Raw genomic sequence first — 12,513 nt, 5'->3', positions numbered from 1 at the left:
CAGAGTAATTTTTATTTGCAAAAATTTGAACATAATTTGACTTCTATTATTCTTAAAATGCACATTGTTTCCTCATAACCCCTTTTGTTTCCACAAGGTCTGTTTTGAACGCTTCAATTCTTTTTTTTTTATTCACCAAGAATCAATAAGGTGGTCTTAGTGGGTCCACCTTAAAGGTGTTATCTGTTGGGTGTCATGTTATCATTGTCAGGTCAGTGAGGTTCATAAGTCAGTCAGAACCTTGGTCATTTGGTCTGTGCACATAATGTTTCATAGATCCAGCCTATGATTAGTCAGCAAAACTTCCACCTATAGAAGAAAAATTGATTGTTAATGAATGAGCTGCATTTCCTAGGAACACTGTCTTCCTCCTGGATGAGCATCACCTGTTGAAAAACTTTCATCATTGTTTGTTTCACATATTCAATCAGATCTTTATATTATACCAGTAGGTGAAGTTGTTAGTATCTCATGTAGACTGACATATACTGTTGCATTTGGAGAGGATCTCAGATTAAATAAATTTAGTTAGAGCTTCAATCCAGGTTCATTTTGTGTCTGCAGACTTTAGCCAATTTTTCTTTTCTTTTTTTTTTTTTATACATAAAGAGCAAGATTCAAAACATTTTCAAAAGGCAGATTGTGGCAGAATGTAGACAAAACTGCTTATTGATTGACAAAATAACATTCAAGCACACAATCACCATATTAAAAGCTCAACATCTAGAGAATCACTAAACTTCTGAGGTTCGGTTTTGGCCCGCGGACCTTGAGTTTGACCCATGCAGGGTAGAGTTACAATTTTTTTTTTTTTTCAGACCTTGCAGCAGAGACAGGCTTCTGCTGTTTGCAGAAGTTTTATTTTTGTTTTCAGGCAGCTGCATCTCTTTGTCAAAGTCGTTTCACAGAGCTGAAATTTAACTTCTCTCAAAGAGGAAAAATCAAGAATGCACACAATCTGAGCCAAATATGGAATTATTTCCCTGTAAAATGAATCTTTTGCATTTTATCATGATATTGTTGGTAGTATAACACCATAGAATGATTTTTAAAGCACCTGTTTCTCACTAATACTTGCCTACAAAATCTTTTACTCTCAGATTACTTCTTTAACAACTCTAGTCATTGTTCACTGGGTTGTCCAGTTGGACAGTTTCCATGTTGTCCACATTGTCACCTCCTCTTTTAACTTATTTTACCACGTCCTCTAAAACCACCTCTTAGTCTTTATAATTTGGGGCTACCTTGGTATTCTAACCTGGGATGGGTGGCAGTCCGCCCCCCTTTATTTGTTTTCAGTTAAGCTGAAAGTTTTTTCCTGTGCTTTTCTTAAGGCCTCAGTATTATGTCTATGTCAGTTAAAAGCTGCTCTTATTGTTGTTTTTTTAATTCATCTTTTTGTTTTAATCTGTTTATCAACTGTCTGCACTCAGGGACTGAAAAGTCCCCTTTGAAATTATAATCTGGCAAGGTTTTTTATTGTCTCTTGAATCTTTTGAATGCATAATCTCCAGTTTAAGATCCCCGTGTAGTTTTAGGATTTCAGTGATAATTAAGTTACCTGAAAATCCGTATTTTTATGCCATCGTGTACATATTTCTGTTAAATCAGAGATTTTTCTCTGTTCTTTCCCCATTGTTCTTTGTTATTTTTCTCTTTTTAGTTTTCATTATTTCTAATTTTAGATCCCCTTGTAATTTTAAGACATCCTTTGTATCTAATTTGCCCAAAAACCCATGTTTTTTATTTTTTATTCCATCTATGACAGATCATACCTGCTCCTTTTACATAGTTCTCCATAAACTTTACCTCCCCTTCTAAGTCAATTAGTTTACTTTGTTTCTTCCCCATTATGTTTTATGTTAGTTTAATTGTAGTATAAATGTCCCAGATAAAAGGTCACTGGCATGAGACTTATGGAGAGGACATTAACACGGCCTTCTACTGCGACTAATTCGCAGCGGTGTTAATTTTCTGGAATGAAATCCGACCTGAATCTCCAAAGTCACCAGTACGTAGTTTTAATCTGGGCAAAAGAAAACACAAGACTAGCAGAATCCTGCTGATTCTATTAAAATGCTTAGTCCTCCATACACACACAACACAGTCACACAGTTAGTTTCAGGTACCTTGTAATTTTTCTAAGTTAACTTGGTGTTATTTTATGAGCTCAATTTACTCCGTTCTTTTTACTTTTATAGCGCTTATTCTATTCCCTCGCAGGGGAATAACCCTTAGTCGTTTTATTTGGCCCCCTTCTTGGCGGGGCCCTACCTTAATTTGTCACTATTCCTTTCACGGTGGAATGAAACCATACCAATGCAGCGTCCTTACCGGCGACGCACTACCAACGACTTTTAAGTACTTTTCTTCTTTTATTTATATAGCGCTTACTCTATTCCCTCGCAGGGGAATAATCCTCAGTCGTTTTCTTTAATCCCCTTCACGGCGGGATTGTACCAAATTTGTCACTATTCCTTTCACGGTGGAATAAAACCATCCGAATGCAGCGTCCTTACCGGCGACGCACTACCAACGACTGTTAAGTACTTTTCCTATGAACTGTATTTTAAAACTGTCTCACCTCAGAGTTGACTTCTTGGTGACTCTCTGGACCCTGTGAGAGTCACCCCGCGCCGAGGAAGGCAATAACCCACTGGCCAGGTGTGAATTCACACACACCGGGACTTTCAGCCACTCCGGCTAATGGAGGCTGTGCAGCGGTGCTTTGCTCGACGTCAGGCTTCCCCCACGGATCCCAGAGTCACTGTTAAAGCAAAGAGAAATAAGGTTATTGAATTAATCCGGCTACGAAGGACCAATAAATGTTAGGTATTATTGAGTCAACTCAGAGGTAAGAACGATACAGTCATAGTTACTTGCAGCAAGGGTAGCCCACTTTGCAGTGAAACTACAAAGTTTTTGACACCCTATCTCTTTATTTATATGCACAGTTCAACAGACAGTTCAGACAGGGTGTATGTATGTGAGACAGAAAGGAGGCTGGTTCACACAGAGATAACAATGATCTCACACACACAGGGAGGAAGGCATAGTGCAGGTGCCTTGCAACACAAAGTTTTTACATGAGTGATAACAAGTTTTTTGCACCCATCCAACAACACGTTTACTGAAATTCTACTGCACTACACACATTTCAGGGTTGAAAAAATTAAAATAGTTAACCCTGTATTTACTCGAGAACATGAAGCTGAAAAAGTCTTCAGGGTTAGTGATGACTGTGGTCTGAGACAGATCACTTCTTTGCGCAAATTTCCCCCAAAAACTGTTTAAACACAATTTTGCAACCTGCCTTTTGGCAGGATTCACCTCGATTTTCTCAGGGTCTAATTGGATGCCCTGATGCAGTTTGTAGTCACTTATATACTTTGACTTACTCTCCTGATCCACTGCTTCAGACGGATAGCCTGAAGCCTCCTGCTTACCCTTTTAAAAAGCAATGAATGCAACCTTTAAAGATTGTATCACTTCTCTTTTCAAATGCCACACCTCTGTGATTTTAGCAAGACAATAACTATACTCCAACGCTTTACAGAGTTCTACACTCACCCATACACCCGTCAGAGCTCTGTCCTCATCATTATGCATGCAGGGACCTGACTGGTTATTTATTTCAGCGCATGTGCGGCAGAGAGTGAACACAAGTTTACCTTGGGATGTTCTGTAAGATAAAACAGGGAACAACAGGTTACGTGGTGGGTAGACCACAGCTTTGATTATACCGAAGTAGCTGCTGGGGTCATCAAAATCTTTGTAAATGATGGTGGGGTGTCCGAGGGGAAAAACGCAGTTGGCGTTTACATAAGGGTACAGAGATGTGTAATCTACATAGTGTACAGTTTCATCCGGTCCCGCTGTGTACCTCAACCTCATAGGACAGGTGCGTCCACCATACAGAGCATCCCGGGGGGATATCGGTTCGGGTGCATTAACTTTCTCAAGAAAGCTGATCACCCCTGGGTCTGATTTTTTTATTTCAATTCACTCATGCTCCCATATGACTTTGAGACGAAGGCCGTACACAGTTTGTAACACCTTGCTTCTCTCAACAGTGGCTGCGTAAAACTGTTCAAATGTGACCCCTCTCAACGGACACTTGTCATGAGGCATGTAACACTTTTTACAGCCGTGGAAAAAACAGCCGTAAAATTCAAACGCAACTTTGACACCGTTAATCTCTGCATACCCATCCACTGAATATGGGCTGATTTTCTTTTCACCCCTATTTAATGCATGCTCGATAAATATGGCTCTGCTGTCTGCAATCCAGCCGAGCCATTGAATGGACGTGCTGGAGAACGTTTTACTGCCACGTCTGTAGTCCAGAGGTGACTAAGGTTTGAGGAGGAAGGAAATAGGTTACAAAAACCTTCATGCAGGCTGATGCTATTGTGATACTTTTAAACGGATCCACACTTGTCTCCTTAAAGAACTCGTCTCTGAATTTTAAGCATCCTTGAGAAAGAATTTCAACGTCATTTTTACAATAACGAATAGCTTCTTTCTTAAAGTCAAAGACCTCTTTGCTCGCTTCTCTGTACCAGCTGCTAAACACCTGTTGTTCTTGAAGACTCATGCGCTCTACAGCGTAGCAGGATGGAGGAGGAAAAGACCCCACATACTGGAGACGTTGTTCAGAGGAAAATAGGTGGGGAAAAAAACCTTTGCTTTGATCGGTAAAGCCTAACGCTTTCGGCATGGCACTAAGCTTCATGCACATGAAGGACAAGCTATCAATGTATTTTAACCTGTAATCAGGGTCGGTTAAACAGAGAACTTTACTTCCTACCATGACGAGATGAGGTTTAATGCCTAACTGCAGCATTGCATTTAGAATCAGGTAACCGTCGTACCCACGTGCATTGTGCGCTATTAAGGTGAAGCCTCTGTACTTCGGCATCCTGAAATGCAGGAGAAATTTTTGGGTGCAATTCAATCCATAAGCGTACCATTCATCACCTTTCAACGTTTTAGCACAGACCAGAAAAGGGGTATGCACGCCGCTCTCATTGACGAGGCATTTGAAATCATAAAAAATCAGTTTATCATCAAGCTGATTAATTGCACTGCAAGGCTGAATGTAACACCTATGATCATCGCATGTAATGTCTAGGCTGGGGGGTACATTTTCACCGCAAATACTGCATTTTACATTACACACGTGTGGTTTATTCGGTTTACTGATTGGAATAACGTATATCCGTTTGCACACTTTACACAGTTTTACCAACTCACAGTCACTCATAGGTCTGTCAGCACTATTTCTGATGCGCGGTTCCCTGTGTCTACTGAAACATGGGGAACTACGACAGATTCTTTGACAGCCTGCACAGCTTACAGGATTGCTAATTTCTTGCATATGTTCGACACACTGGACAATAACCTTCACAATGGTGTGTGTTTGCATTATCATAGCTGGTGTAACAGTAATTACAAATATATCTGCACCCCATAAAACCTTTGAGATTTTTTATCCCATAGTAATGACCTTGAAATAACAGCAAAAACAGAGGGTTTGAACGATCAGGGAAACTGGTCTCAAATTTACACAGAGCAGTAGAGCCCGTGGTTCTGTGAAACATTAAAATTTTTCTCCTCAGAATGGTTTCAAATTTACCAATATTACTAAAAGTAACTGCTGTTTGCTCGTCGAGGCCTGCCTGATGCTGCCATCTCCTCCCCAGTTCTACAGCACGGTGATCCGTGAGCTCAGGATCAGAGACGTGTGCGAGGCTGATTGCAAAACATAACTGATTACCGGTATTGTTTATAATATACAAATGATGCATTTTCTTATTAAACAATTCACAGTCTAACGTTCCTGCAGCTTTACGCTTAGAACCTCCTGCTGGGTCATTAACAACCTGAAGAACAAATTCCACGTTATTATCTACAGGTATATTTGCATTCGATTATACTAAATCGTCGAGGAAGTTTTCGAAAGAAGGCAGGATCATATTTCCATCATCTGTAACAGTAAATGTGATGTGATGATTGAGATTTTCACCCACTAATTCCAGCTGCACAACGTCGTTACGTCTGGTTAAAGATCTTGCTGCGTCGGCTAATTCAATGAGAATACGCATGATGTTTGTATAGAATGCGGCTAAATCTGGAACGTTACTTGGACAGGGCGGCGGTATGGTAAAAGGTCTCCTTATTTCATGGTTATTAAAATGTTCACGTTCAACCACGGCTGGAGGGTTTCGTCCTATTTGATCAGAACTAACTGCTACGTCCGTATTGAAATGACCCCCGTGCTGATCTGCGGCGTGTGACGTAGAAGGATTCTGATGACTGTAAGGTGAATCATTTTCCTCAATGCTGAGTGGAGATGATGCTCTATTTAAATCATCAAGAGCCTGATTGATTACGTTTAAAAAGTCACCGTGCCGATCTGCGGCGTGTGACGTAGAAAGAATTTGATGACTGTCAGGTGAATCATTTTGCTGAAAGCCGAGTGGAGACGGTGCTCTATTTAAATCTTCAAGAGCCTGATTGATTACGTTTAAAACGTCACCGTGCCGATCTGCGGCGTGTGACGTAGAAGGATTCTGATGAGCGTCAGGTGGATCATTTTGCTGAATGCTGAGTGGAGACAGTGCTCTATTTAAATCTTCAAGAGCCTGATTGATTACATTTAAAAAGTCACCGTGCTGATCTTCATTTATTACATTTTCACTGTTAGCAGGAGATGCATTTAAAACGATGTTATCTGCTACTTCTGCATTAACGGGAATTTCGTTAAGTTCATTAACTAAATATCTTATTTCATCCAGAGCAAGTCTGATTTGGTCATTCATTTCTATGAACATAAGAAAAAAAAAATAAATAAATAAAACTAACCTACAGAAAAACAAAAACAAAACACAGTGATCAGTTCAGTTTAAAATCACCTTGATGTCACCAAAATGCTTCTTTAACAGAATCCGACATGCTGCCAGAAGCGTTAACGTTGAGGCCTTATTACGAAGATCCCGTGAGGCTGTAGAGACTTTCTTCCTGCGTTGTCCGTTTCTGTAGCCAATCTGTCCTACCATCAACGTTACCTCTGTAAGGAGAATGAACAAAAAAAAAATAAATAAAAATATGTATATATATTTATTGAAATAATCACATAAAAGCTGAAAAAAAAAGGGAATTCAAATTAATTCAGTATGTATGAATTAAAACGTACCGTTCATTAATCCACTCGCTAGCGTTGTTGCTCTGCTTTGTAGTGCAGAGAGTCGCTGTCTTTTGGCCGGGGTTAAATATTCTGTAAAAACAGAAGACAATAAAAGTTATCTTACGCTGCGCAGCACAGCGTTCATAAATAAAACAAAAATAGTTTTTAAAATACACAAGTTTTTTTTTAAATCTTACTCCGATTCTTTGTGGTAAAACCTCCAGATTTCGCTTCTTGTTGGACTGAAACGGTGCCTCTCTGCTGAAAGCTGTCTTGATCTTTGAAAAGCAACCTTCTGGTGGGCGGATTCAATGTGGTATCTTTGGATGTATCTGTAAACAGGTTTATATAACATTTTATTGAACTATGCTTAAAATACATATATATATATATATATATATATATATATTGTTTTTATTTAATTTTTATTTTTTTTCTACCCTGCTGCTGCTGCTGCTCGACAGCTGTGTCTTCCACAGAGCTCTCAGTCAAATCTGTAAACAGTTTTATCTGAGGTTTAAAATACATTCACTCTCAAAGAAAAACAGATAGTTCTTAGGACTTACTTTCTGGTGGTGCCGGTAACTTATCCGGTGTGTCTTCAGGGGAAATGATGATAATTGGCGGGGGAGTATTCAAAGAATCAGTTTTAATTTCTTTGTTAGAAGAAAGTTCAGATGTTGTTGTTGTTGGAGGTTTTTCTTGTTTGGAAATAATTCGCCTTCTCAATTTTGACTGTCGATTCCAGCCACTGAATCCTCCAACTTGATCATTCGGGTTTACTTCTCTCATCAAATCTATAAATTGAAACATTGTCAAGGGTTAACTATAATATATATATATATATATTTTATTGCATTTAACATTTACTTACCATAATCTGATTGTGTCAAGATGAAATCATCAAGGTCATCAGCGATGGGTTCTATGACAAAGAAACAAATATTTATATATATATATATAAACAATATATATATATATATAAACAAAATTAGCGAACATTCACATGCATTTAATGATTTCTTAAAGATGAATACTTACTTACTTACTTTTAAAGATGTCATTGTACTTTTGTAAATTATTAGAAGTAGAATCCACAATTTCCAGGTTTCCTGAAATATTTACCGACATTTTTTCTTGACAGTACTGGTATTTTCAATGTAACAAGTGTTATGGTTCAAAGACATTCAGCATTTGAAGACCCTGACACTGAGGTTAACCAACGAAACAGCCCCCGAACAACATTTTACACACAGTATTTATACCAGAACATGACAGTGTTATCTGCTGTGGAATTTTCCTAACCATCAAAACGTCTGATAATGGTTTTTTGCAGCTTTCTCCAATAACACAGAGGTTCAGAGGCAATCCAAATGACAGTGTTATCTCAACTGCAAAGACTATGTTTTAAGACCAAAACCCTTCTTGAGTTCAAAGGTGATATGGTTATCTAAGGAACAGACCTAACTGCCCTTCCTGACATCGCCCCTAACAGTTGGATATAGTATAACTGTAACCCCCCTGAATAACCTTTTACTCTAAGATGAAAAAGTAAATGTTTTAGAAAAGCTACAGGTAACTAAAATTATCCTTCCTTTTTCCTAAAATGGAGTCTCTCATGATTCAAAAACAAACACATCATTGCTAGAGTCAATTTGTAACTTGGAAACAGTATACTGAAGTTCTTTTTTTTTTTCTGTTAATCTCATATTCGTCTTACCTCTTTCAGCTGCTTTTCCAGTATGTTGACGCAGAAGCTGAAGGTTTTTCTCGTTCCATCGATGTAGTGAAGCACAATCTTTTAATTAACTTTTTAGGTCTTTTCTATTTTGAACTGATTTAGACTGGCTCATATATTCAACAAAATAGGTCCTGCTGTAAAAGCAAAATGAACTTACAATTCTGTCAGGTTACACAGTTCATTTATTAGGATTTCATGTGATAGGTCAACATTAAGTTGATTATACCTTTAAAATATAAAAGGATGCATGTCTTTTTGTTTTTAGATGTATTTACGCTTAAAAAAACATACAGATTATTAATAACACCCTTAAACACACCCCTGTGTTTTAATTGACTCACTTAAAGTATCGCCCCTAATGACGACAACCAATCAGCATCCACGGTTACACCCCCTTAGACACACCACCTGCTTGACCACGTGACCTCCTGCCCACATGGCGCCCACATGGCGCCAACCGGAAGTCCCGCCCTCACCGGAAGTCCCACCCACCTGTCAAAAAGTTTGATGAAAGGGTGTACTTAAATTCTCTAACAGGAGTGTTTAGAATGCTGCAGCCACACATAGATTCAGAGTTGGACACCTGCTATTACACACTCTCAGTAGACTATTCTGCTACATAAAAGAGTGAGGTATTATGGAATCTGGGTTGCCAGCCAGGTCTCTTTCCTGACATATTTATTCTTCAATCTAAAACCAAGCACAAGGGAAAAAAGCAAAGACATGCTCATCACCTGAAACATTGATTAAGAATAACCCAACAACCACAATTTTCAATTGTCCACAGCAAAAAAACAACAAAAATCAATAATAGTCCATACAATAAGAAATTAACTCTTCACTTAAAGAAGGACATGGCTCGGGATTTCCTCAGTTCAGACATTTTCAGTTCAAACACAAATAAGCCAGTCCAGGATTTTCTTCTCGCCAGTCCAATCCATCCATAAAACTAATAGAAGGAAAAACTCAACTTTGTGTTTTTTATACACGCACAAGGAAGCATAAACAAACACTGTGCTCGGCGGCACATAAAGTTAAGCAACCTGTATCAGCATCTTTAAACTGACAGGTTGTTTTGTCACTCACGGTACCGGCGTTATGAAACACTCGATCCGAATGGTGAGCTTCTGATGTGTGCCAGACGAACTCTCAGGTAATTCAAGATCTGCTTCTGCTGTCTCACAAACTGTCAATGCCACACACTCCACTGCCACACATTAGTTCTCCCAGCGGCGTTCCAACTGGAAAACAACAACGCCTTTTTGCGCAGGAGGACACATGTCATGAAAAAAGAAATGGGCATGGAGGTGAACAAAACGCGTGTCCAATCAGGCCGCCACACTCCCCCTCCCGTGAAGAAAGCCGAAACCTGAGAAGGTGCTTAATCATATCATCCGCTTGAAAATCCAGGAAATTCTTCATTGATTGCACATTGCACCAGTAAGAGCTGAGTGTGAAGGTTCAATTAGCAGGGTAAGAGCACAGTTTTGCACAAAATATTGAAATGTACTCAACATTATGGGTGACATACCAGAGTTCAAAAGAGGACAAATTGCTGGTGCACGTCTTGCTGGCGCATCTGTGACCAAGACAGCAAGTCTTTGTGATGTATCAAGAGCCACGGTATCCAGGGTAATGTCAGCATACCACCAAGAAGGACAAACCCCATCCAACAGGATTAACTGTGGACGCAAGAGGAAGATGTCTGAAAGGGATGTTCGGGTGCTAACCCGGATTGTATCCAAAAAAAATAAAACCACGGCTGCCCAAATCAGGGCAGAAGTAAATGTGCACCTCAACACTCCTGTTTCCACCAGAACTGTCCGTCGGGAGCTCCACAGGGTCAATATACACGGCCGGGCTGCTATAACCAAACCTTTGGTCACTCATGCCAATGCCAAACGTCGGTTTTAATGGTGCAAGGAGCGCAAATCTTGGGCTGTGGACAATGTGAAACATGTATTGTTCTCTGATGAGTCCACCTTTACTGTTTTCCCCACATCTGGGAGAGTTACAGTGTGGAGAAGCCCCAAAGAAGCATACCATCCAGACTGTTGCATGCCCAGAGTGAAGCATGGGGGTGGATCAGTGATGATTTGGGCTGCCATATCATGGCATTCCCTTGGTCCAATACTTGTGCTAGATGGGCGCGTCACTGCCAAGGACTACCGAACCATTCTTGAGGACCATGTGCATCCAATGGTTCAAACATTGTATCCTGAAGGCGGTGCCATGTATCAGGATGACAATGCACCAATACACACAGCAAGACTGGTGAAAGATTGGTTTGATAAACATGAAAGTGAAGTTGAACATCTCCCATGGCCTGCACAGTCACCAGATCTAAATATTATTGAGCCACTTTAGGGTGTTTTGGAGGAGCGAGTCAGGAAACGTTTTCCTCCACCAGTATCACGTAGTGACCTGGCCACTATCCTGCAAGAAGGATGGCTTAAAATCCCTCTGTGCAGGACTTGTATATGTCATTCCCAAGACGAATTGATGCTGTATTGGCCGCAAAAGGAGGCCCTACACCATACTAATAAATTATTGTGGTCTAAAACCAGGTGTTTCAGTTTTATTGTCCAACCCCTGTAGGTTGGTGTACCCCAACGGGTGAGTATTTCTTTGGCCATGAGATACGGCATCCGCTGTTGCCTTGCGAAGAGGAAATTATTCTGTCCAGCGAGTGTAATAATCAACAAAGACTATTAAATACAGATTTCCCCTGGTACTGCGGGGAAATGGTCCCATGAGATTTACCCCCAGCATTTCCCAGGGCTTGCTGACAAGAGTCTGTTGAAGCTTCCCATAGGGTTCCCGATTTTCAGGTTTGTAAAGCTGACACATCTTACAATTGTGCACGTAATTTCTTACGTCCAAGCTCATATTGAGCCAATACACAAGTGCTTGCAATCGCTTGTAGGTTTTATATCATCCAAGATGGCCACATAATGGATTATCATGATAGTAATGAAGTAATTCCTGATGAAGAGGTGATGGAATATAGATTCGATGCTGAGTTTTATGAGGCAATTGTGTCACTTTGTACACTTTATCTTCCACAATAGTGAATTTGGTGGTGGGGCTTTCACTGATTTCTCTGGTTTCAATTATTTTTTCATAAAGACTCTGCACATCGGGATCCTCCTGCTGTGCTTTCCTGATATCTTCATCTGTTATTTGTAGTTGTTGTGATGTATCCTTCACGGAGTGTAACACACCGGCACAGGTGGGCAATTGATTGATGTCCACTGGCGCTCTTGATAAAGCATCTGGCACTGTATTGTATCTGCCTTTACGGTATTCTACTGTAAAGGAGAACTCCTGAAGATGTGTACGACTGGCGAAAGCAAGAACATGTCCTGACCCAAGTCCTGTTGGCTGAGCGAGGACAGCACCCAAACCAATTTCACTGGCATCTGTGTAGACGATAAATGGGAGGTTAAAATCAGGATGTCCAAGTATTGGTGGTGAAACAAGGTGTTGTTTAAGAGCCTCAAAAGTTGCTTGACATTAAGGAGTCCAGATGTACTTTGCCCCTTTCCGTTTAAGAGCTTTGAGAGGTTCAGTGAGCTGTGAA

This window comes from Girardinichthys multiradiatus, chromosome 4, assembly GCF_021462225.1.
Source record: "Girardinichthys multiradiatus isolate DD_20200921_A chromosome 4, DD_fGirMul_XY1, whole genome shotgun sequence".
Lineage (NCBI taxonomy): Eukaryota > Metazoa > Chordata > Actinopteri > Cyprinodontiformes > Goodeidae > Girardinichthys > Girardinichthys multiradiatus.
The sequence above is the reverse complement of the archived record's forward strand: the minus strand, read 5'-3'. Positions refer to the sequence as shown.